Below are 25,496 nucleotides of genomic sequence, written 5' to 3'. Positions count from 1 at the left end.
CTCAGTTTGAGCAGTGTAATTCTAACATTTTCAATATCTAAGATAAGGAATATATGATGATGACACACACGAAGCACAGGCACGCTTCCTAATCACAGATGTGACAGAGAATAGCAGCAAATAAAGGGACTGCAAGTTCTGGCAAGCAAGACATATGCAGAGTTTCAGTCCAGTGCTGTCTGCAACTGATAGGAGACCCAAGTTCAAAGTTCAAACTTAGTCCCTTTATGGGAAGGAAAAAGTCACTCGACAACAAGACACATCTTCAGCAACAGGAAACATCTTATTGTGAAGAAAAGAACATTTCCAATAAACTCTGGATTTAATAAATTGTCTTAAAACAAGGCTGCACTAAATTTGAATTCCTGTTCTGTGTGCCACCCGGCTGTACTTGTTTCAGTAGAGAGGTGTGGGAACAGGCTGGTGCTTGTTTCAGATAATGTACCTGTGAGGGAAGATTCACCCTCATTTGGGAACATGCATCACTGTGAAATATCCTAAGAATGGAAAAATTTCATTCTTATCTAAATATTAATTCACTTATGCACTGTACAAAGTGAAAAGTTTCTGCACTGTTGCTCTAGTCAGTATCTCTTTAAATACCACTATAAAGCACACAGTACTAAAGAAGGCCAGTAGGTTCTCTCTCTGTTTCCGTGGCTGACCCAACACAACTGTTTTATTGATAGCTGACTTCATAGCCAAGATTAGGTCTGAACTTGAACTCCTTGGCCCTCCACTCTGTCCAGACATCAGGTCCCTTTTGTGCTTCAGCCTGGAGCCATCCAGCTTCCACACCAAGAACCCTGACACAGCCCACAGAGGCTCAGCACAACCTCTGCTCTGGGGAGGGCAGGCACAGCTGGTTCAGAGCTTGTCCCTGCAAACTCATGGGCAAACCAAACCACAGCCAATAGGGGCAGTTTTGCTATAACCCCTGCAGCCCTGAACAAGTCCTTTGATTAAATTGTTTCTCATCTATAAAAATAAACAATCTACTTTTTTCCAAATACCCTTGGATAAAAGGCTTGAGAGCCAAGAATAGATATAGCAAAGTATTATCACTTGTCTGGGGAATTTAATGTGGCGTGGAGATCTACTTGTTACATTGTAAACAGAAAGTAATTCTCTATCACCTCTCAATTTCCTGTAATTTAATTGAAAATACAGCTCTTTTAGTGATACAGAACTTGAAAGATGTCGTAATATTTCTTTAACGAATATTTATGAATTTCATGGAACCTAACCAACCTTTACACTTGCTGTTTTGTGCACTGCTCCTTTTTCATCGGGGCATTTGTAGTGAAGTGGCAAATGAACTGCAGAAGGAACAACACTCACGTTCTGAACAGATGTATTTTTAAAACGGTCTGAGCGTGCCAATTTTATTTATTCTGCAATGAATGAATGGAATGAAAAGATGTGGTGTCCTGCGCCAGCTGGCAAATGCTTCAGAAGGATATTACATTGCTATTGTCTTCAGCAGGGCCCAAATAACTGTTTGGTAGCAAGAAGGGCTGGTATGTTTTACTCATAAGATCAGTATTTATTCGGATCTACTACATAACTTCGCAGTGACGTGACCAACACGCTGAGCATCCAACATGTGCAGCTCCTCTGTGTCCATCACAGCTCCCTGTTCCAGGGGATGGCCAACAGCATCAGCCTCTCCCACTGCTCCTTCCAGAAGAGAGATGGACAGTTCCCAAATACAAAGGAAAAGGGGAGATCAGGATGCTGTAGGTGTTGAATCAAAATATACACGGCTTTGAGGAACACAACTGTGGAGAAGGTACAGAACTCCATAAAGTCACAAAAACACCCAGGCCAAACTCTACCAAGAAAGCTGGTATCCAAGAGGTTCTTTCCCCGATGGAGAGAAATCCTTTCAGTAATCCCAGTATTTTAAGGAGGTTGTGATCTCCTAAGCCAAGCTCTATATTTTAGTTTGAACTATTATTGTAGCACGAAGTCAGTCTAGTCCCAAATTCCACAGTGGAACATACAATAAATTACAAAACAGTAGAATTTCTCTCTTCTAAGATAACAATCCATGTGGCAAGAAAGAAAATGGATACTGGCAGTTGGGGAATTACACAGCACAAAGAAAATTAATTCTGTATTTTCATATTGCAAACAAAATATATATTGTTCGCTTAGATACTATAAAATCTAAAGCATTCATAATTAGAAATAAATTGCTTTACTCTTGTTGCATTTTTATTAAATATGGACGTGGGATTTTACCTTAACAAAACACAGTCTAAGAGCTGTGTCTTAAACTTACACACAACTATCAGAGAGCTCTGGAAGGCTGATGCACATTATTCCTTGTTTTACATAAATAAAGATATCTGCAGGCAATTAATGACAATCAGGACAACAACTATTTTAATAGCCTTGTCTGGGTTTTAAGCCTACTGGAACCACTCAACTATTTTTTCCTCCCTCACATGGAAAAACCTTTTTCTGTGTGTTGGCTTTTCCGAGCCAGCGCTCAGGAACCCCTCCTTTCTCAAAAGCAGAAATACAAATACTTCCCATCAGGAAGCTCACATTCTTGAGTTTGTTTGAAAATGATCTACAACTTACGATATTAAGCCAATGGTCAAAAGCCTCCCAAAGCCTTAAAGCACACAACATCTGTCCCAGCTGCCAGAATAACTGCCAGCAAGGTCACATGCACAGCTTTACAGGGATACTTGTCATCTCTCTCATCTCTGCCCAGAGCACAAGCAAATGACAGGAAGAAGGAAGGTACAAGAAAAGTGTATGAGCATAAAACATCTTCTGAATACAAGTGCCTCGTAGGCATCTTCTCTAGAAAATGGCCATGTCTGAATTTCTTCTGCATTACAACGACCTAGATCATTTATTATCATGAAAGGTGATACTGCACAGAAAGTCTGTTGGATCCATTTTTCACTCACGTTTTTTTGCAGTTTGGGGCCAAGGGGGGAAGTTTGGGGGAATTTGTATAGTTTTTAACAGCATCGCCACAACTGATTCCAAAATCTGAAGAGTACGTGATTTCACAGGTAGTGGATGTACATAGGGAGATACTGAGCATAAGTTCTTCCCCAGTTGAATGGTTTGAGGAGCAGCTTTTGTGCCTTCAGCTTGTCTTTACCTTACAGACACACTAACTGGCCCACAAAGGGTATTATGTCTACACAAAAGCCTTCACGTCCTAAGCCAAACATCAACACAAGCAAATCAGAAATAAAGATGTTCCCAGAGTATCTGCCTGACTATGAAAGCTCCCATACTCAAGAGGAAAAAGCATCAAAAAAAGCTCCCCTCCCCCAAAATCACAGTAACTTTGAACAATGCATATAGGGATGCTCATTTCCTATTATTTTCTTTTACAGAAGTGCTCGATTTGAATTTTTAAAAAAAGCTTCATAAAAACATAAGAAAAATAACCCAGAGATGGACTAAATCCTGTCAGTAGTGCCTCATTTCCATGTGCAGAAATTGTAGGACAATGAAAAACTTATTGAAATAGCAGCTGCAGGAGTGGAAGTTGATCACCACACCACCCAGCCCCTGGACAAATACAGCTGGAGACAATCTAAAGGAAAAGTGTTCCTCCTATCACACCACATACAAAAATACAATGAATCCCTTTAAATCAGCACTTGGAAGAGAAAAAAGCCAGTGAGAAAAAAAAATTAAAATAATTCCAAGGCATCCAGAAGGTTAAATAAGAAGTAGCATTGGTTCCAGTCTAGGATTGATGGAATTAAACTGCTGAGCACTTCACTGAAAAAGTAGTACAAGTACAAAAGCAAGCCAGCCTTCTTTAAAAAAATAACTCACAGTGAAGTTTCCAAGTCAGCAGCAACTAAAAGCACAACCAAGCTGCCACTCCTCTAAGGACCAAAAGGACAAAAAAAAGGTGCCAGTCTCACCTCCAGCTACAAGAATATTTACTGTCCAAGGATAAATTGTATTTAAAAGATCTTTGACCATCAGCCTGAAGCTTGCAGTGACACAAAGCTTGTGTGCAAAACTGGAATAGGCAGTAAATTACCAGAAAACTACGCTGCATCCAAACATACTGGGTGACCCTGTTTGGGAAAGCCACAAAGTCTCTTGCATGTTTGCAACAAGCAAACAAAAATGCCTCTAGAAAACAAAACTGAACAAAGAAACCACCCCAAAAACAGAAAGAAAAAAACAACCCACATCAACTGACTATTCCAATGAAAATACCATGACAGGGGAACAGCTTGCTCAGAAACAGTAATCCAGCATCCAGTAGTGGCAGCATCACCAAAACAATTTTTTTTTTTATTAAGATCCTGTGAAACTGCCAACTCTATTTCACCAAAAGCTGAAACTTCAGAAATTGAGAGATGCCAAGAGCAACTCCCGTTCTAATTCAATTCCACAAAGAAAATCCACTGTAATCTCAGAAAGACAAAACTTCCACAGCGTTCCACAACAGACTCCATTCCTTATTAGCATTTCCAGCCACCTGCTGAAGTGTGTTCCCAGCCAGGATTTCACAGGCTCACTGGGATTCACAAATTTTAGAGTTTCACAAATTTTGGACTACTCCACTAGCAAAACTCCTTATAAAAGGCAACAGTCATTTTATTAACCTTATTCTAAAACAGCTGCCTCATCTAACACAACTTGATTTGACTGGCAAAAAAACCCAACAGCTTGATGTTGGCAGGTCTGAGATCAGTTCAGAAATAGAAAATGGTCTCTTCTTGGTTTGTGACAAGTCATCAATGTTGGCAACTTTTTGGCCCCAAGTTTGACTGTGAAATTGCCTGCACAGCTGAACAGATGATAGGGAAAGAGAGGAGAGGATTAAGTGAAGGGAGACAGCAATGAACAGGGCATTCTGCAAAAGAAGAATATTGCAGAAGCCTGAGACAGCAGTTCACAAAACACAAAGGCCTGCTGACCACTCTGAGAAAGCAAACTCTATGTTTCCAAATGGCCTAAAGCTGTTGGTTTTTAAAGTCAGGGTTTGGCTGTAGGGGAAGAGCTTCTTTTGGTTTTGTGAGGTTTTTAAACTTTAAGAACAGAGCATCTTTCTCAGGCAGAATAACCTTGACATTCCCTCTAAACCACACTAAAACAAACATTCCCGTCAACTCTCCCGAACCAAATCAAGTAATGGCAACACTAACCATCTAGGTGCTTATTCAAGGTGATACACAAAGCCCAGCATCTCAAGGCCAAGGACTCCATATGGAAAAACGCAGGCCAAAAGCAGGATTTAGGGCCAACTTCAAAATTGCACATATGGAAGAGAACTGCAACCACCTTAAGATCCTCACTGCATCCAGGCAGCTCGTTATCACCAGCCCCGGGCCCAGTGACACTCCAGAGAAGGAAATAAGAGTTATCAGTTGCAGCAGAGCACTCTCCCACAGCTGGTTTTAATTAAGCTAATTTGGCAGTAGTGACTGACAGCAAGCAGAGCCTTCTAAAATCACTTTGCAAGCATTTTTGCCAGTATTTCACCATCTGTGATGACCAGGAATACTGGATGCTAACTAGGATCTGTCAGAAGCACAGCATTCAAGAGCACTGTATCCACTCTCCTTTAATATCATCAGGTACAGCCACTGCCTACAGATAATGGGGTGTGGGGAGAAGATGCAGAACTTGAGGAAAGGTATGGGATAAATTCCAATGAGAAAGCCACTCCTGAAAAAGCAGCTGGACCTCTTGCCAGAATCCCACTGTACCTTGGCCATACCTCTGGTACATGAAACTTATAAATGGCCACGTGGATACTGAATGGATTTTGGAGCTGTAACAAACAGAACAGCCTACATAATTCCTAGGCTGGTTGTGCAGTTTTTCTGTTGTGGATACATACAGGGTAGGACAGCTTTACCAGGAAGAAATGCACCATGATCTCAGAACAACCCAGGGTATGGCCAGGCTGTGCAAATATAAGCCCCATTAAGGGAATAGGAAAGGGTCTAGCAAGGGAGTAACTTTAATGACATCTAACTAGATGGAAGGTTTTTTCTAAAGTAAATCTCTGTCCAGCAATTGGAATCAGAGAGACTAATGGCATCAGTACCAGCATTGGTACATGAGACCAACTGAACAAAGGAACAAATATCAGTAAATATAAGTTAAGAACATGCCAAAAGAAAGTATAGCCTTCTGCAGGAACATTTAGCACTTACCCAGAGCTGGTCTGTCTGGCTCATTCAAGATATAAATATCCGATACAAACACCCCAATTCAGTTTAAAACATGCAACCTGGCCAACTCACAATAAATGCAGACTGGCATATTAATGCTACTGACACTCAAGTCAGGGCAGTCAGGGAACTAAGCCTTAAGTCACAACTAAGGCAAAGGAAACAAGGCAAATTGTAGGATCATAAGTCTGGGCTTCAGGAGAGCAGAATTCAGGGACCTGCTTCACAGAAACCCACAGGATATGGGCCTTGGGAGAAGACAGGTTCAGGAGAGTTTGCTGATTTTGAAGAATGACCTCCTCCAAGCTCAAGAATCATACAGCCAACATGCAGAAAATCATACAAAGGCACAATACTTAAACATAAAAAGAACGCACACAAGAGGTGGGAGTAGGGTCAGGTGAGCCAGGACAAATGTAGAGACACTGCCCCAGTGTGAAAAGACAGGCTTGGGAAGGTCAAATCCTGCCTGGAGTTGAAAATGGAGAGGGATGTGAAGAGGAACAAGAAGCACTTCTACAGGTAATTTAGCAACAAAAGGACGATAGGGAAAATACGGGCCTCCTGCTGAGAAAAAAAAATATGGAAAAGGCCTGGAGAAATGGGCAGACAGATCTCATAAAGATCAGCAAAGAAAAATGCAAAGTTCTGCTGTTGAGGAGGAATAACTATGCCTTACAGGCTGGGTGCCAACCTACTGGAAAACAGCTTTGCAGAGAAGGACCTGGGAATCCGGGTGGAGCAGCTGAACTGAGCCAGCAATGTGCCCTGGTTGCAAAGGTGGCCAACACCACCCTGGGATACATGAGGAGGGGGACTGGGGGGCCCTTCCCTTGGCTCTGCACTGGGGGGGCACTGCTGGAGGGCTGGGGCCACTGCTGGGCTCCACACTGCAAGGGAGACACTGGAGAGAGTCCAACAGGCTAAGATGATTAAAGGATTGGAGCATCTGCCGTGAGGGAAGGTTGAGAGAACTGGGATTGTTCGGCCTTGAACAGGGAAGGCTCAGGAGGATCTTAGTAATGTAACCTGATGGAAAGGATTAAAGGCGGCAGAGATGGACTCAGAGGTGAGGTGCCCAGTGAAAGGACAAGAGGCAACGGGAACAAACTGGAAAGCAAAAAATTCTGTTCAAACGTAAGAAAGAACCACAAGAGCACAATGAGGGTGCCTTGGAGTCTCAACTATTTTGTGACTGTGAAACACCCCTGTTCTATATCAGCATTGCTTTCAGGGTTTTAGTGCAAGTTCTGCCGCTCACTTGAGACTGACTCAGAACAAATTAAATGCAGAGGAGTCAACTGCAAAGAAGACAAACTTTCCAGTCTGCTGGCAATGCCATGCCAGGCAAGAAGTCTTAATAATGTGTTTCAAAGTGAGAAACTGAATTTATCCCGAGTAGAGCACAGGATAAATGTAATAACTACAAGGTTAAGGTTCACTTACAAAGATTTTCCTTCCCAGGATAATGAAATATATTGTTAATGGCTACTATTTGAGTCCAGGAGTGAAAATTCAATGGTCCTGCTGAGGTCATGACTATTACCCGTAATAAACTGTTCTTTACTACTGGCTTTCACAAGAGAAGCAGCCAGTTAAATACAACAACGTGCAAATTGGAGTGTTCTGGCCAGGAATTAACCTGAGTTAGCTTGCAGGATCCAGGCAGTTTCTCTACAGTTGTTTCAATGTACTCAACATGACTGATGTGTCCTGCACCCACAAACTCCCCCCTCGAGTTTCACCCATAAGAAGATTTCAAGCAGGTGGATTATTAATGCCCTGCATTCTGCCAGTGAAAATTTAAATAGTGATGTCACAGAAGGCACAGCTTCCCACCACAGCCCCAAACAGCCCCTTCCCCCGTGTCCCTTTCTTTGAGCCATCACAAGAACTCCTCTGGCTGAACGGTCAAACTGGCAAAAAGCTTTTCCATTTTGGTCTTCTGCTGGTTTGGAGCAGGCTAGCATTGTTTGCCACACCACCAGGTGAACAGAAACAGGTGGATCAAGGTAAGTGGTAAAAACAAGGGGTTTGGTTGAAGCACAAAAATAGTCCTTAAAACTGTTACCATGTAGTCACTTAGAGCAGATTTGCCACAAAAATCAATATACCACGTAACCATACCCCAGGAAACTTAAGATTTGGAAAGCTCAGGTCCTTTCCACAGAACTGAAATGATCCCTGGCAAAGTGGTAACATTCCTTAAAAGCGGGTCTTAAATAACAGCCCACCTGTTGACATTCTAATAAAACCCAACTCTAGTGAACAGCAGCCAGAGACTACGCAAGAATGTGGTAAATAAAACACAGGAGGAGAGATTAAGGCTGTCCAACACAAGAGAGGGAATAACTGCAACTTGGTCCCCAAACCTCCACTGTTCTTTTTTTATACTTTATCTCCAGAAGAAAAACTCTCTGGAAAGCTCCAGCACAATCAACTCCTCGATCTAGAACAAAGAAGGAACAGTCCTTCCACAACACTGAAGGAAAAACAAGCCGTATCAGAAGACACATCTTTGAAGCACTTTTTCTGACAGCAAAAATAACGAGAAAACATTCATACTTAACTGGGGAATTGTCCACAAAACTACTTAGTAAATCCATAAATGGATGCTATGAGGACGAGGCAGTGATCCAAAGATGACTATGTAATAACATGTCAACAGTTCCAATGAACAATATATCAGGAGCAAAAAAAAAGCTTTTTTCCAAGCTCTGTGCGAAAAAACTTCTTTTATCTTGCACCAACAGTACCCTCTGCTGTTCCAAAGCAGCATTGCACAAGGTGACATCCAGCCCTGGCCACCGGGAACACTCAATTCATCAAAACCACCTACCTAGTGTGTTAATGAATTAATTCATTAATTCACTTCCTGTAAGGATGTTCCAAGTGTGTTGATTTCTTCCCATTATGGAGCCATGTTTTGGGTTGGCTGTGATGTCAATCTGTTTATTGTCCCAAGACCTTCTTCCATGATTGGAAAACGACATATGGTTTTACCCTTAAAAATAATTTAAAAATTTAAAAAAAAAAAAGGTAAAATTTAAAGACTATCCTTTAAGGAAGATGAGAGTCAGTCAACACCACAGTAGTATTTTCTGGTTCATTTCTGTAAAGCCAAAACAGGGTTTCAGATTTTAAAAGTAGCGTACTGTCCAACAGCCACACATCAGAGAAATCCAAATACTCTATCAGAAGGTTCTTCAAAAAGCAAATTGAGGGATACATCCCATCTGCAAATGGCCCAAGGTATCTGATATCCTCTGACAACCCATCATCCCATGGTGGAAGAAGGGCCATCACACTGCAGATTGAGCACAGCAACAGCAGAAACAGGGAGGTCACGCAGAGAGTCCCTTAGGCTTGTCCGGAGATGAAGATTCCAGACCCATTCACAGAGGGTCACTGTGAAGCTTCAGCACCAGCCCTAAAACTTGAAGTGACACCACCCTCACAGTGTTTAGCTGATCACCTTTGCAGCAGAGAAATTCAGAAGCTGGGTGCACTACTCTTCTTCTCACCTCATGTGCAAGGCAAGGGAGGATAAGCAGAGACTATGTGAGCACTACAGGGCGAAAAATGCCTCTGAGTGCAGTTTGAAGCAGAGGCATCCTCACTGCAGGATGCCTATGTGAACAAGTAGCAAGGAGGAAAAGTCACACAAGATGGTTTCACGTCTCCATCAGAACTGACACAGAACCACATTTTTATAGATTTCACAGCGACAGCAACAAGACTTCCAAGTGTATGGCAAATACACAGATATTTGAATCTTGGCAAGGGAACACAGAACTTCCAAGGGCACATAACGGTGTTAACGAGTTACAGTGAACAGCAAGCTGATCTGAACTGAAACCACAACACTGAAACACCTTTGCACTGAAAAGCATGAACTAGAGCACAACTGCAAATCACATTTTTCTACTCCCCTCATACAGACAGAGCCTCCAAAGAAATCCATTCTGGAGTACCACAGTCCAAGAAACATATGCACAAGTTATAGCATCTTCAGAAGCAGCAATGATCATATGCTAAAAAAATCCTCCACTACAAAGATTAAAAATCCCAAATCAGAGGAAAATGAGACTGAAAGAAGCTTATCCACTAACCTAAAATCCATAACACATGTTCAGGGGAGAAAAAAAAAATTAAAATAAGAGAAGGTGAGGACCAGAAAAGCTTGCAATGGACTTCATTGTGGTCAAAGTGATTTACAGTAGACATCAGGAAAAATCTGTCTACAGGGAAGAATAATTAAGCACTAGGATAGATTGGCCAAGTTTCCATGTTTAGATTGTATAGAGTACTTCTGACATATGCTGGCATAAAATGATGTTAAAAATACGGTTTCTTAAGGCCCAGAGAAAGATCTCCTGCAGTTCTTTCCAGGACTATTTGCTACAATTTCCTATGAAGGAAAAGATTTTGAATAGCCATTGTTAAAAAATGTAACTTGTAAAACAAGCAGTAATATTTAAGATCAGAAAAATCAAGAAAATAAACAGTACTAGAAATCTGTACATTCATCTACACTTAAAAAAACAGGACAATCAGTTTACAAATTAAATATTTACTTAAGTATCTTACAAAGTACCTAAACTGTATACAAAAGCAAAGGAAACTGCCTTGTACTTCCAGCTCATGCCCCATTGGTTTCTTAATGCCAGTGAGGTAGCTGGACTAAAAGACAAAGTGCCCAGAGTACAAAAATGCAAGATAATGGCACTGAGGTACACAACATAAATATGAAAATAAGTTACAGCAGTTAAAAATAAATACTAATTATTCTTTCAAAACTTAAATAGGTATTTTGGAACTTAACATCACCTCTTTCTTAGCTACTGACTGACTGTTCAGCACCGCTACTCTCACATCTTTCTGCTGCCAGTGCTTTAAAAAAAATAAAATTAAGTTTCAACAATTTTTAACATCAGGACAGCAAAAAGGAGGGTTCTACTTTATGGCAGAAGAGACATTATTTTTCAGTACAGCCTAAGGCCTAAGATGTTGCAATCACAGCAACCTAACTTCTTTCTCAGTACAGCTGCCCAGCATCCATCTAGAAATTTGAGACATGTTCAAGCCTGTCCTTTAAGAGAAGCCAAAAGCATCTGCCTTGATGTAGAAACAACATGGAGGAGAAGAGAAATTAAAAATTCTTGACATGGATTTGCTCCTGTCTTCAAGATGAAACTTCCAGTATGCAAACGCCTGCACGTGTTTATAATCCTGCCAGAGCACAGCATCCAACATGCAATTACAGGGGATTTATACCCCACGTGACTGCACAGAAACACATTCCCCAAACATTTTATTGGACCAGACAGACATTCCGGAGACGAGGCTTCACACTCTACAGGATGTAGGAAGGGAACCACCCAGCAATCAGTGCAAAATGAAGCCTTCTGGAAACATTCATCCCAATAACTCCCACTGGACAGGGACAAAGGAAATACCACAAATAATGCTTTTTAATTAAAATGTTTTATGAAGTGTACAAGACACGGGCTAGGAGGAACTGATAAAACCGATTTTAAGATAAAATACCTGGGAAGAAGAATATATTCACTTCTCAACTCCTACTGAAAGAAAAGAAATCATGGTGTTTGTTACTGAATATTAGCTTGCATGCTTTGGAAATCTCACCTTTCAAGGACAAGTGGAGCTGCTGTGAAGAAGAGACAACCGCTACTGTTGGTATAGTCACTGCAGGCAGAAAAACAGATAACTGTGTGCTATGGTTACCAGGATTCAAAAGGGATATAAATTAGCAATATACTACACTGTGGTTGCCACCAGCACACATCTTCTTGCACAACTAATAAAATAGCTCAAATGTTTCTATACCACAGAGATTTTTGTCTCAATGAAGTAATTCATGGGAGAGACTTAAACAGCTTTGTGTGGATGACTGACTGAAAAAATAAACTACCTCAAAAATAGTTTGGAAAACAACATCTGTGCTACACCAGAAACTGCAGAACTAGATGGAATTGAAAAAAAAGGTCCAGAAAGTTGAAATATGACAGAATATGCAATACAAATGCTCAAAAGATTAGAAAAACCAAACACAAGTACACAAGGAGGACTTTAAGGGCATTATTCCTTTTGGATGCAACACACTGCAGACTTCCCCTGAAACTGGCTGCAAACCCAAATCTATAGTCACTTCCATAACGATCAAATCTGGGTTCAACATTCCAAATATCTCCACATTTTTAGTTACAAGCCAGACATGCCTAACAATTACAGCTGGCAGCAGCAGAAGCAGTTAAAACACAGCAGTGTTCCCACCCAGTCCAGCTCTTTTCAGCAGCACTGCCTTCTGCAGAGGGAACCAATTACAACATGCATGGCCTCTCCTGCAACCATCATCTTCACACCAGTCCTCCACTTCTGATTACACAGCAGTCTCTAACAGCCACCCTCTTCCAAATAGTTCTAATTCTGAGCTTACCAAACAGCTGTGTGTCAAGCACTCAGAGCCTAAATTAGTAGTATTGCACAAACAGCCACTGCCTTTCCTCATTGACCTTCTCAACTGCTGAGTTCTGAAATTCCAAGAGAGGGCGCTCTGATTATCCTGGAATACCCCACTTCTCACACTGTCTTCAGGTCTTCACTTTATACCTATAACTGCATTTAAGAAAAAAAAAAAGTAGTCATATGAAACATGTACTCAATGTCCACACCATCCTGCAAGTCCTTCAGGGGAAGGAAGTGACAGTGGCTGCAAGTTACACACTAGGATGTTCAGACTGGACACGTTAGAAAAAACTTCTCCACTAGAGCACCATCAAACAGGATGCCTAGAGAGGGCCCCTGGTGCCTGAAGTCTGTTTTTCTACTCATCACTCTGTTCTACACTCCCTTAACAGTGACTGCTGTTGGACTGATCCTCCTGAGAAGCAAAAGGCCTCTGTGGAAGCAACATCAATATCTGCATTGTTATTGTATATTCAACATATTCAATATCATACATTCCATGTTAAGTGCCCCTTCATTGGTCTGGTATTTCTTCAACAAACTCCACTACATGCACCTCCAGTGCAGCACAGGCACAATAAAGAGGTCTTAGAACCAGAAGGTGCAATACCCAAAAGTACATGGAATAATTTCACTGACATAAAACAGTAAAAAAAGTTTAGGCCAGGGGGCACGGGGATACCCAAATTAAAAACCACAAAGCTCTCCGGATGACAATGAGCCCTCTGTTCTACTGCATCATGCTCGGTCTCTAGGGGAGGGCTCCAGACAAACAAGGGATTGTGCAGATGATCCAACCCCAGGGCACCAGCACAAGGCCTACGAGGAGGGACTGAGGGAAGGAGCTTGTTTAGCCTGCAGAAGTCAGCGCTTCGGGGACACGGAAGGGCAGCCCCGCAGCAGCTGCAGGGGAAAACAGAAACCCCTGGTTTTGAGATGATGAGAGGCAGTGGGCAGAAGCTGAACTGAGAGATTTCAACTGTTGGATGTAAATAAAAGTCGGTTTACCATAAAGATAGTGAAACTTTGGAAAACACTGTACAGAAAGGTTGTGTTCCAAAAAACTCCATTCTTGGAAGTTTTCAAAACCTGACTGGATAAAGGCCTTAACAAAAGGTCTCAACAAAATAACTGATGCTGCACTGACCAGGAGAGAGAGTTCCTTACATTCCTTTCAACTAGTATTATGCTATAATTTCGCAAAGCCTTTCTCTGTTCTTAAAAATAATTAAGATTTTTCAAAATATTTTAAACCTGAAAGGATTGGACATTAAAACAAATCCATGTAGGTTTATTTTCTTCCAGCTTAGCATATCTGGACACATAACACAAGATGAAAATGGGTTTTTTTCCACTTTTTGCATGTGTACACATGTATGCACACAACTGTGAGTGTACCACAGTTATATTTAGTAAAAGAGCTCTGTTTACTACTAAGCTGCAATGATAATGGCTAAATGGAATCAGAGAGAAATATACAAATAAAAATTCAGGTGAGAGAGGCACAAAGGACTCTGCTTTAAACAACAGAATAAAGACAGAGACGGAGATTCTGCTCCAGAGAAAAATCCACTGCCTTCTTAATTTGCTACAAAAATGAATCAGGAAGGGATTGACTGGTCACACTCCAAACCAGCCTTAATTTACGTCTCAGGATCAAATGGAGCCAGAAGATGGAGCATTATTAAGGTTTTCTGAGCTTCAAAACAATGATATAAGAAAGTAGCAGAAAAGAAACCAGCATCAACCACAGGCTAATTCTGAATATTTATTTCCCAAGCCTAATTCCAAATCTCGCCCCGCTTTGCTAGAATAAATCTTTCATCTTCAAGCTGATCTTATATCAACAGTTACCTCATGCAAACCTAAGAAGTACAAATATTAGTTGCTTTCAAAGAAATAATGTAATATGTGCACTTGATCTTCCAGGTGCTTACAACATAGGAAACATTTGGAAAAGCACAGCTTCCATCGGAATATATTTTTTTCCTAGTAAATTCACATAAAGAAATTTAATACCTTGAAGTACTATTCATTATCCTTCCTAATCTGGCTTTCTAAAATCTTGGTTAGTCACACTCTCTGAAGTCTTTCCAACCCCTATACAGATACTAAATTATTTTCTGAACCCAGATAAATTCTTAAGAGTCTCATTGTAATTTCTACAAAATTATAAACATGTCATCATCCCTTGGCAGAGGACTCCAGCATTTTTTGGTCTTCAGTTCCCACAGACATTCTACCTGAAGAAAAGCAATTCAAATTACCAAATGTATCTTTATTCTTTATTCTCCTTCTCTGCTTCAACCCCTGCAAAAAATGATCTCAGGATTAAAAGCAACCAGATTTTCTCCACAGCACAAACCCATGAGACAAGATTAAATAGCTAAAACTTGTCTTCTTTCTCCTCAGCAGAAGTCTTTTAAATAAAGCAAGCTGTTCTGTAAATAAATGAAGTAACAAAGCCTGGTTTCCTATAAATTTTAGAATTATCTAGATTTTCTTCCCTCTACAATAACATGGTACTCAAAATCTTACATGGCTGTGTAATGTCTTCAATCTCCCTGGATTCTTTGGGCATGTGTAGAATTTCAACTGAATGTAAAAGAACAAAAAAAAATAAAATCCAGCTATTAGGGTGAGACATTAAAGACCTTGTGAATTGGAGTGTCAGGAGGCAAAACCAGAAACCTGTCACAGGATGGGACTTGGTCAGATAATGAAAATACCTACTGGCAATAGCAGTGAACTGGATATAAATAGCAAGGTTTCTCCAAAATAAGTCCCTCTAAAACCAAATGACTCAAAAAAACGTTGTGTGTTTTTTTTTTTTTTTAATGTAACATTTACCAACATTCACCCAGGGAACGGCGGCTGCCGCTCCGGAACCACGAAGGAAACAAGCACGCTGCGGGTTTTTTGGTCCGGGGGTTCGTTAGTGGTGGTTTGGGCGGTTTTTTTGGTGGGTTTGATGGTTTGGTGGTTTTGTTTTTTTTTTTTAAACCCCCACCCGCCGCGGGCTCTGCTGCCCCCGCGCGGTGTCCCAGAGCTCCGCGGGGATCCCGGGATATTCCCGCAAAAACACCGCCTGGAGCACGTCAGCCTGCCTGGGGTGGCTTGAAAATAACATTTCCTAAAGAGCTGGAGGGACAGGGAAGGAAAGGCCCCTCTGTATTTTCACGCTGCATCAGCTCAGCCACAGGCTCAGCGGAAACTTTTCCGGCAAGGCAATTCCAGGATTCACTTCACCTTGCCTAGCCTATCGTGTTCTTTAGTCTTCACAAAGATTAAAGCTTTTAACTGGGGGGGAAAAAAAAAAATTTAAGAGCACAGAACCAGGCAAAAAATTATGCAGAAGGAAAAATCACGGTATGCCACACAACTCTCACTTCAAGAATGAGGCACGACGTGCCCTTAAAAAAGAAAATCACTCTTTACAGAAACAGACAAGTATAACAGGAGAAAAATATGCTCACAAAGAAAGAATGGAGATACCATAGCAGACAACTACAGGTGCATTGGATGGAGTTCTCAGGGAGAGAAAACTGACAGTAAATGTCACACGTGTACTGAACATTTTCACACCCTTCAAATCCTGCTGGTCCACCACATGTGCAGGACAGCCAGCTGCAGAGTAAACTGTCTTACAGGCTGCTGTCTGCCTCTTCCAGACAAACAATGGAAAAATTCAAAATTTATCATACAGCTCAGACTTATAAAGAGGTTCTCGAAGAAAGGAACCATCACAAGATTAGTTAACACTGAACAAGGACAAGGACAAGTAAAGCTACTTACAGGGTAATTCCATTCCTGCATAAGGCACAAACAAACACTGCTGCTGAGCATTAGTGTAGAATTATGTCAAAACTACCAATTTCACACACAATAGAAAAGAGGTTTTTTTAAAAAAAACCTTTTGCCCACACTGTTACATATTAAAATCAAAGTAGCCCTAACTTCTTGAAATTACATTAAAGTCTGCAGTAAAAAATTCTTATCCTAGCTCTTTTTAATGCTACAATTATAAAGTTTGCTAGAAATGAGTGAACTTCCCAATACTGAGTTTTCAGTTCTTACCCCAATGGTTCTTCTCACTTCTACACTGTCATTTCCTGAAGTCATACTTACAGTTAATCAAAGATGGAATTCTGCATCTGCATCAAGGCTCTATCAGAAAAGTGGCAAATCTACCACACAACAACAGATTTCTCTAGTCCTTCATCCATCCACCCCTTAACACAGGAAGTGTAATTTGCATAGGAGAGTACATCGCCCTTGTTTATGAGCTATTTTTAATTATTCTTAAAAAAAAAAAAAAAGTTTTAGTAACTACATCAAGAAACTTAAAGACATTTAAAGGTCAAAACCCACCAGTCTAAAGGCAGCCCCTTCATATAATGGCACGGTCTCTATTCATAGAAGCATAAACTCTTTTTATAATACACCTTGCTGTAATTATCAAACTAACTTAGTGGGAAACAAAATACACAGCAAGCAGAAGTAATATTTTATACAGAACTGAAGCTATCATATTTTTCTAACATGAATAAGGCCTATTTTTCAATCATAGAATGGTTTGGGTTGGAAAGAACCTTAAAAGATTATCTAGTAACAATTCCTCCACAATGGGCAGGGGACACCTTCCGCTAGACCAGGTTGCTCAGTGCCCCATCCAGCCTGGCCTTAAATACTTCCAGGGGTGGGGGATCCACAAGTTCTCTGGGCAATCTGTTCCAGTGTCTCACCACCCTCACAGTGAAGAATTTCCTCCTCGTATTTAATCTAAACCAATGTGTAAAACTTACCTTTCAAAACTTTAGAAATATCTAAACTACATTTGAAGCATCCTTAAATATGAAGCAAAAATCAGTAAATTCAATCAGAATTAACACATTTTTTCACTATTATTCAATTTGCAGTCTTTACATTGTTACTAACTCAGGTTTCTGCTTCTAATGAAGCACCTGACCCAAACACAAAAGCTCTGAACTGAAAGATACAGAAAATAATGTTATAATGAGTCATAATGAAAAATAATAAAAGCCTTTCCAATGCTCAGATAAGGCACTTCTAACAGAGATTATGGCAGCAGTGCTAACAGAAAGAAGCAGCATTACTAATTTCCTAGCAGTTTAACAGAGAACCGCCTATGCTCCACTTGGAACATGATAGAATTGTGTGAGGCAAATCTCAAAAGGCTGAAAAGTCTTTGCAACTAAATTCACAGTAATTAGATTTCTAATTATACCCAGAGCATTAGTGATTCCTACGGTTAAAACCGCCTGAACGGTTTTGTTATTTCCCTCTTTCTGAAAGCTCAGTCTTTCATCGTTTGAGCAGAAATTCTAGAAGTTTGAAGAAGATGTATGTTCGGGCACAGACTACAGTTAAAACAGAAGAAAAGAGTTCTTGTGTATGGAGAGCAAAGTTAAACTGTTCCATTATAAAAAAAAAAAATATTCCCTTTAAAAAAGAAAGAGGCAGCTGTGGTATTGATGCACCTAGAAAGCATGAAGTACAGAGCCTTTTATGTGGTGAATCTGAAGGTTAAAAAGCCCCAAAGCAGCATTCCCAACAGTTCAGGTTGTACACTTAGTTCTTAAGGCACTTGCACAGATGCATCTGAGGCAGCTTCTGGCAGCAGCTTACACTAGTCACATCATACCCCAATTACAGTACCTACATCACCCCACCAGCACTGCCCGGGCAGACCATGTCTTTTATTATCAATACAGCACTTTGAAATACTGCTGTGTTTTTACAAGTACCAGAAAACAACCTCTTCCCCGAGAAAGCAACTTCAGCGTATCGCTCCTCTCCTGAACTACACAGACACAGAATGTGTAATTACAGGACAGACAGTCTCATTTGGCCAACTGGACACGAGATGAAAAGCCTTGAGACCTTTATTCTATTCATAGCTCTGCCCTTGAGCTGCTGCATGACACAGAAAAATTTGACTTTCCTGTGCCTCAGCTTCCTCTACCTTCCTGAGTCAAGTCTATTTATCATTCTGCATCCTAAAAAACGTTTCTCAGTGCATTTTTTTGATCTGTGTCTCTAGGCATCATCACAGCTGAGAAGCAATATTTATATAGTATTTTAAAGCAATTCTGAGATTGATTCATTTGTGACAAAGACAAAAAGATGCAATTGCACTTGTAAATTATTAACTTTGTCAGCATTTAGAGCAAACCTTCATATGTAGGAAGCCATCAGCTACTTACTTACCTGTTGTGAAAATTCAGCTTTTATTGATTTCTGTGCCATCTTGTTTTCAATGCGTAGTGCTTTGCAAAAAAAGATACTCCTCAGAACATGCACACTCATTGTACTTAGACAAGATGTCAGTTAAACTTTTCTGTGATTATTAACTCCTTTTGTTCTGTGAGCGATTAAAGGGCACACTTCCTGCACTGCTGCAGTTTGGATGACTCACATGTTTAATCTGTGCCCAAACACTGAAATCCACAGGATAACAACTGTGAAAAACTGATATGCTGTAACAGGGACTGAGTTAAAGTAGGAGGGATCCTAGCATTATATAAAAAAAAATAATAAAATTAAAGATAAAAATGTTTATAAGAGCTTAAAAATGGAAATAGCTAATTTTAACACATTCTGATTGGGTTTTTTTGGCAGTTGAGCAAGAAATGCTAAATTCTGACCTTAAGAAATATACATATCTTGGACTGTCTATGCATTTTGTTATTCAAATACCACGAAACTGGCTAAGAAACATCCTGTAGTTTCCATACCTGACTAGAATTTTGGCACTATCCTCACACATTATTACTTCCTCAGGAAAGCAATGCATACAAGAGCAATATAATCATCTAGAGCCACAAAGGAGCAACCACTTGAAATCAGCTACCTCAGGTTCAAACACCTATTCAGGATATTCATGCACAGTACAAATTACTTTTTGCTTGATGCCTGGATGCACAATTACATTCCTTCTGAAGTGCAGAAGAAATACATAATTCATAGAGAGCTACACCTCATGACCCAAGTGTATTTGTCCTTGCAAGTCATGCCCAGGTTTGGCTGTTTTATTGCCTCAGCTTGACACAGTGATGTACACCCAGACTGCAATGAGAAAAAATGAGATGTTACAGTGACAAGGTTGGCAGAAGGCAACAATGTAGGAAAAATCTCCTCTGCAAAACATCCCTAAGCGTGACAGACATGGTCAGAATCAGTACTAAGGTCACAGCAAAAGCAGATGTTCAACTCGAGACAAATCACAAATTACCTCCTTCGTCCCAACAATGTCAGCAGAACTGATGGGAAGCAGAATTGAAATGGGCATGGAAGGTGCCCAAAGCCAGCCTGACTGCATTAAAGCCAAGGGAGAAAGCCCATGTGATCTATTCTATAAAATGAGTGATGGGATGGAGCCTCCGTGAAGGCTGGTAATACCTTAATCCCTACAGCCACTGCTGCTATGGCCAGACTCTGCACCCGAGGGGATACACGGCGAGGAGAAGGAGGAGAGCCAAAGAACCACTCACAAACAGGGATGAGACAGCCCTCACAAGGAGGTATTGTTTCCAGCTGAACACATTGCTGAGGGGTTCACAGTCAGCTGAGATGAATAAGTCCTTTCACCTCTGAAAGCACTCAGCTGCAGAGCAATTGCTACGAGAGGTAAAGTGCTTTCACTGCAATGTACCTTTCCAGAATATAGAAAGCTGCTGACTTTGACCTCTGAAAATGTATTAGAGGACACAGCTTTGGCTGTATGTAAGACACTGAGTGCTGTTCCTTATGAACAGTATCCCAATCTGCCTATTCAAAGTCACAGGAACCCTTCCCAAAAAATTGCTGGGGGACCAGGGAGAAAATGTACAAGAGTTGAGCAAGTGAAGCAAAGTGAGACACTAAGTCAGGTTAAGGTCAAATCAGTGAAACAAATGAAAATCATACTCTGTTTTAAACTGGCCAAGTTCCTCAATGTGCCCATCAACTAGTCACACAAATGGAGAGAAGGGAAACAGAAAGGCTGAAACAGCAGCAAGACTGTTGCTGTCAAGAGAAGCAAGAGCAACTTACTGTTTCAGGATACAAAGCTAAGACCCAGCTGTGTGTAGGGAGATGGAGAAGTCTTCTTTCACCTTGCTTTTCTATCTTGCTAAAAAGTCATCATTTGTTCAGAACTAAAACAGTAACCCAGGGCTGAAAAAGCTAAAATGAAGACAGAACAAAGATGAGCACAAGTACAGCACTACAGCCACCCCTTGATCCACAACATGCTTAGGGTGCTATGCCCTTAATGCCCTTCACTAAATCTGCTCCTTACAGGTTCCTAAAGCCGGAAAAGCGTTCAGGGAGTTCTCCTCCTCTGAAGAAATCCCAAGGACGAGGCAACATTATGCTTTCTCCTTCTCTCAACAGTTTTGTCATGCATCATTTCCCGTTGCCCCTGCAGAGTTTTGTCCTGCACTATTAACATTACAGCAGCACTAGAAATTCCTGGAGAGACAGCAGGGTCATAAAGTAACGTTGGGTATTTCACTAAATAGGCGGTAACAGACCACAAAAAAAAGAAACACTTTCATTCCTCTACTCCTCTTGTCTGCCCTGTGACGTGCTGCCTACTAAAAGACAGCACGTGAATATTTTTAATTTTCTTTTTAACTCTTGCACGTTCTGATTCACATTCACCGAGCTGACTGTCTCTTCTGTCCTGGTAGCCCACAGCCAGCTGCCTCAGGTGAGCCAGGAACGCACACATCTGCTCCCAGCCAAGCAAAAAGCAGCTGGCACAATTACAGCTGTGAAAGACACCACCACAACTGAGTGTCCTGAGTTGCAGGAGTTGAAGTTTAGCCACGCTGCTTATTCTGGCAGACTAATAGGGAGCACCAAGTAACTCCAACAGCAGTAGCAATTTCTGGGCACCAAATCCATTTTTCTGTGTTCTGCACAGATAAGAGAATCATCCACCATAGCTAGGACACTAAAGCTTTAAGTTGCAAGCTGAACACAAGCGGAATACTTCAGGCCAATAAGAGAAATCTTAGAAAAGTTAAGCTACTTTACCAGACAACTCTCAACTTCTATTTTTACATCTTTGTTTCTAATACTCACTGCTGCCTCAATAACATTACTTGCTATTTTCAGCGTTTCAAAAAAGTATCATAGTGATCCTCAAATCCCTAAAGCATCTGAAAACTAGCAATTCCTTAAAACTGTAGCTAGATCCATGTTATGAGAACCTTCTGAACATTTGTTCTCAGTTTTGATGCAGAAAGTACAACACTAACACACAAGACAGCTTAGCAGATGTAACAAACCTTGAAGTTACTAATAACTCAAACATTAGAGAAGCCACAATAATCCATCTCAATGCTGTTTCAGGGCTCTTCCTGCAAAGCAAAAGAAGTAACCGTTTCAGGAAACTTAAGACTGCTGCACAATACTGTCCAAACAGTCTTTTTTAAAAAAGCTAATGCCCACAAGGTTAATCTTTCAGGCTTTCCAGCCTGGGAAGCAGAGCCAACAGCAATAAAGTCTGCCTTAAAGAACATACAGGCACACACACTCGCTCCTAAAGAAAAGGCCAAGGACAGCTGCTGAGCAATTAAAACGTTTACTATCACCATTTCCTTACCACCCTTCACAACACCAGCATGAGTGCCTTGTAATTCCTGCAATAAAAAAAAAAAAGATAAGCTCTCTCACACACCTAACCATCAACTCAGCCATCTTAGCTCAAACCACTTTAATCAGATTTATGCTCCCAGTGCCAAATTGAGCTGGCCCAGAGCTGTTGTTTTTTACAGGAGCACTCCTGCATTCCCATCTTCTGGCAAAGGCAAGTAGGACAATCACAGCAGAACACAAAACCATTTCGTGCCTCACTCCACAAAGAGGACACATTTGTCTCTGTGGCCTAGTTGCTCACACACCAACAGTGTCTCTTCATTGGTTTTTCATTAAACAACAGAACAGAAGGAAGTCAGAGGTCAGGGTATGCAAGATCCACTCCTTTGACGCAGCAAAATGACACTCCCAGTAACTGAAGACACAACAGTTGTACCCACAGTAGATATCACCACACGAACCATGGGGCTTTAGCCACGGGAGAAAGAGCGAGCACGTTCCAAACCCTTGTAAGAAGATACATTTCTTCAGCACATTTTTAGACACTGATACAAAAAGTGACAAAAATACCATTTCACTTCGAAAGAGATAAACCAGTATTTATATTAATAAAGGTTTGATTGCTTTTGATTAATTTAGCCTTTTTTGCTGCAAGACTGGTTTCCATGGAAATGCAAGCAGACTAAAAACCTGTAAGAAGTGAGTCAGTTTTGCCTGTTTATGTCTCTTCAGTTACCATGGAAACAGACATTAAAAAAAAAAAAGTAATAAAAAGGATAAGGGTTCTGAAATACCTTCAGAAAAATCTCTTCCCAAAGCTTTATCTCTTTGGCTTCCTTTCCAGAATTAGAGTTGAAAATAACACAGAGCAACAGATGACAGAGTAGTGACTTGATTGTTTTACGGAGACATCAACAGAACATACCTGGAAACGTTTCAAAAACCACATTCAAACTGACAAGCTCAAAATATATAGCTACAAATTGTACTAACTTAGGTTTTGGCAAAAGTACCTAAAGCAGAGTATCTATTTCTTTAAATTAACTCCATGCTAATGTAGAGACATACAAGAGAGAACAAGAAAACAGCATCACACTGTCCTTGTCCTAAGTATATTTCAATACTGTGAGAAAGGGAGAAAAAGAAAAAGCTGCCTTGAGGGAATGAGTCCAATATTTCCATAGCCAGGGCATTTTTTTAATGGAATCATTCCTTCCTTACAACCCATGCATTTTGAAGTTGCAAAATCGGCTCTACACGTACCAGGTTAAGTAACAAGTATCAGTATTAAATTTGTTATGAGTAAAAATGCATTTCTCCAAGTTGATAAAGCAAACCTAAGAGGCCCTGTCAGCAAGAGCCCATCTCCCACTGTACTTTTCAGAGACAGTGGTGCACCTTCCCACAAGCTGCCTTCTTCACACTGGTACACATAATACCTTCGTTCCTCCTCAGAGCCAAAAGCATCAGGGAAGGTGGAAGGAATAGGATGGGAAATTGTTAGGAAAGAGGCTGCAGTGCACTTCTCAAAGCCTGATCCTATTGCCACAATTACTATGCAAGAATTCCCTGGCAACCAAGTGTCCAGAAACACAACGAACAGAGAGGTACAACTATCTGCTGCTCTAAGATCCTTCTGGAATGTTCAGGACAGCTAAACCTGATCACAAACTTTTTACTTCCTCGTTTGTCTCCCACATCACAGTTCTATGTGCTCAGCACACCTCTGTGCAGCTCAACACTCTTCATCACAGGGCTACGGAATCTGTCACCACTGCCTCTGGGAAGGACACGCACGGACGGTGCACAGCTCTCACCACTACTGTCAGAGCCTGAAGCTGCAACACAAAAATCGGGAAAGAGAAGAAGAAAAGCTCACCTCTGTCCCAAACACTACTTATCCCAACAATCACCAGAACTCAAGGGCCCTCCTGCACTCACACAAGCGTTACACACCTCGTTTCTGTGCTTTGCTGCTTGCCCTGAGAACTGACAACATACAGCCACAAAACAAGGCTTTGAGAGAGAGGGGTAGCAATCACTGGAGGTCTGTCTTGAATGGAAGAAACAGCTGAACTTAATTCAATGTTAATTAGTTCACATTAGCCAAATTCAATCTATTCTTGTCACAGGAAAGATAAGCCTTAGAGAATTAATTATTCCTTATTCTCCTTTGTATTTTGGCAAGGTGTAGAGTTGCACAGTAAGGAGAATAGTCTCTCAGAACTCAATAAGGCATCACTCAAAGACAGATTTAACATTAAATGGAGAACATTTAATGTTAAGAGATCGTTAAGAGAAACACTGATGTGTATCTTTCAGTCTATTTTGAAGTTTAGCCTCCTTTCTTGCAGAGGTCAGAAGTGCATATAAACAAATTACTTTAGGTATTCACTTACTTTAGCAGCTAAATACACAAACATCCAAGTCTCAGGGAGACTAGATTCTTTACAAAGTTACCATTCAAATTCATTCATAACAACAACACGTGCAGGCATTTTCTAAAACCTTAAATGAACAAACCACAGAAACAGCAAGTAAGCAGATCAAGTGTTTTCCACCATACTCTATGGCAAATTTGTTTGCTTCTGTTATTAAGGACAGGTGTCAAGTTTACCAAAACCAGTCAATGAAGAGATTTCAAGGGTGTCAGATGTCAGGATCAGATTAGTTTCGTGCCTCCTCCAGCGCAGAGAGTAGAACAGAACAGAGGAATGTGACTGATGAAGCTAGGGAGTCATTATTAAACAGAAAAAATAATACACTGGTCACAAGAAAAGAGAAAATTATTTAATAAAAAGGTAACTTAACACACCATCAACAATCTTGGATCATTAAGTACACAAAAATTACCACATCTGACTTAGTTTTGCCTTTGGGGACATCAGCATTATCATAGCAATCTTAAACAAAATTTACAAGGTCACACACTGAATTCAGGAAACCACCTGCCTTGTGCACTGAACTAGGCAAGGCTCCCTTAAGCAAATAGAAAGTATAATTGGCCCATTATATGTTGTATCATATTACACATGCTCAAGGAAGTTTAATCGCAGTTAACTAAGTCAATTCAAGTCTGTAATTTGTTAACTTCCAAATGTTTAGAAGCTTAACATTAGGTCTTGATATCAAGTTTCCCAATATGGACTTTTAAATTTGTATTTTGAATTTGCATAAGTTTCTCCTGTGTAAAATTACACGATAAATAAA

General features: G+C 40.6%; 1 protein-coding gene and 1 long non-coding RNA gene across 8 annotated transcripts in view; one reads left to right on the top strand and one right to left on the bottom strand.

The window, feature by feature from the left end:
- Nucleotides 1–25,496, bottom strand: part of ST3GAL3 (ST3 beta-galactoside alpha-2,3-sialyltransferase 3) — a 177,597-nt gene that overhangs the window by 144,090 nt on the left and 8,011 nt on the right. The gene's annotated exons all lie outside the window — the stretch shown is intronic.
- Nucleotides 8,110–8,902, top strand: LOC120323905. Its single transcript, XR_005564828.1, has 2 exons — nucleotides 8,110–8,200; nucleotides 8,594–8,902. It is a non-coding gene; the product is annotated as an uncharacterized LOC120323905 (long non-coding RNA).

Source organism: Pipra filicauda, unplaced genomic scaffold (genome assembly GCF_003945595.2).
Source record: "Pipra filicauda isolate LSUMZ 115617 unplaced genomic scaffold, ASM394559v2 scaffold36_size6622888_pilon, whole genome shotgun sequence".
NCBI lineage: Eukaryota > Metazoa > Chordata > Aves > Passeriformes > Pipridae > Pipra > Pipra filicauda.
Note: the sequence above shows the minus strand (reverse complement) of the source record. Positions and strands in the feature narration are given on the sequence as shown.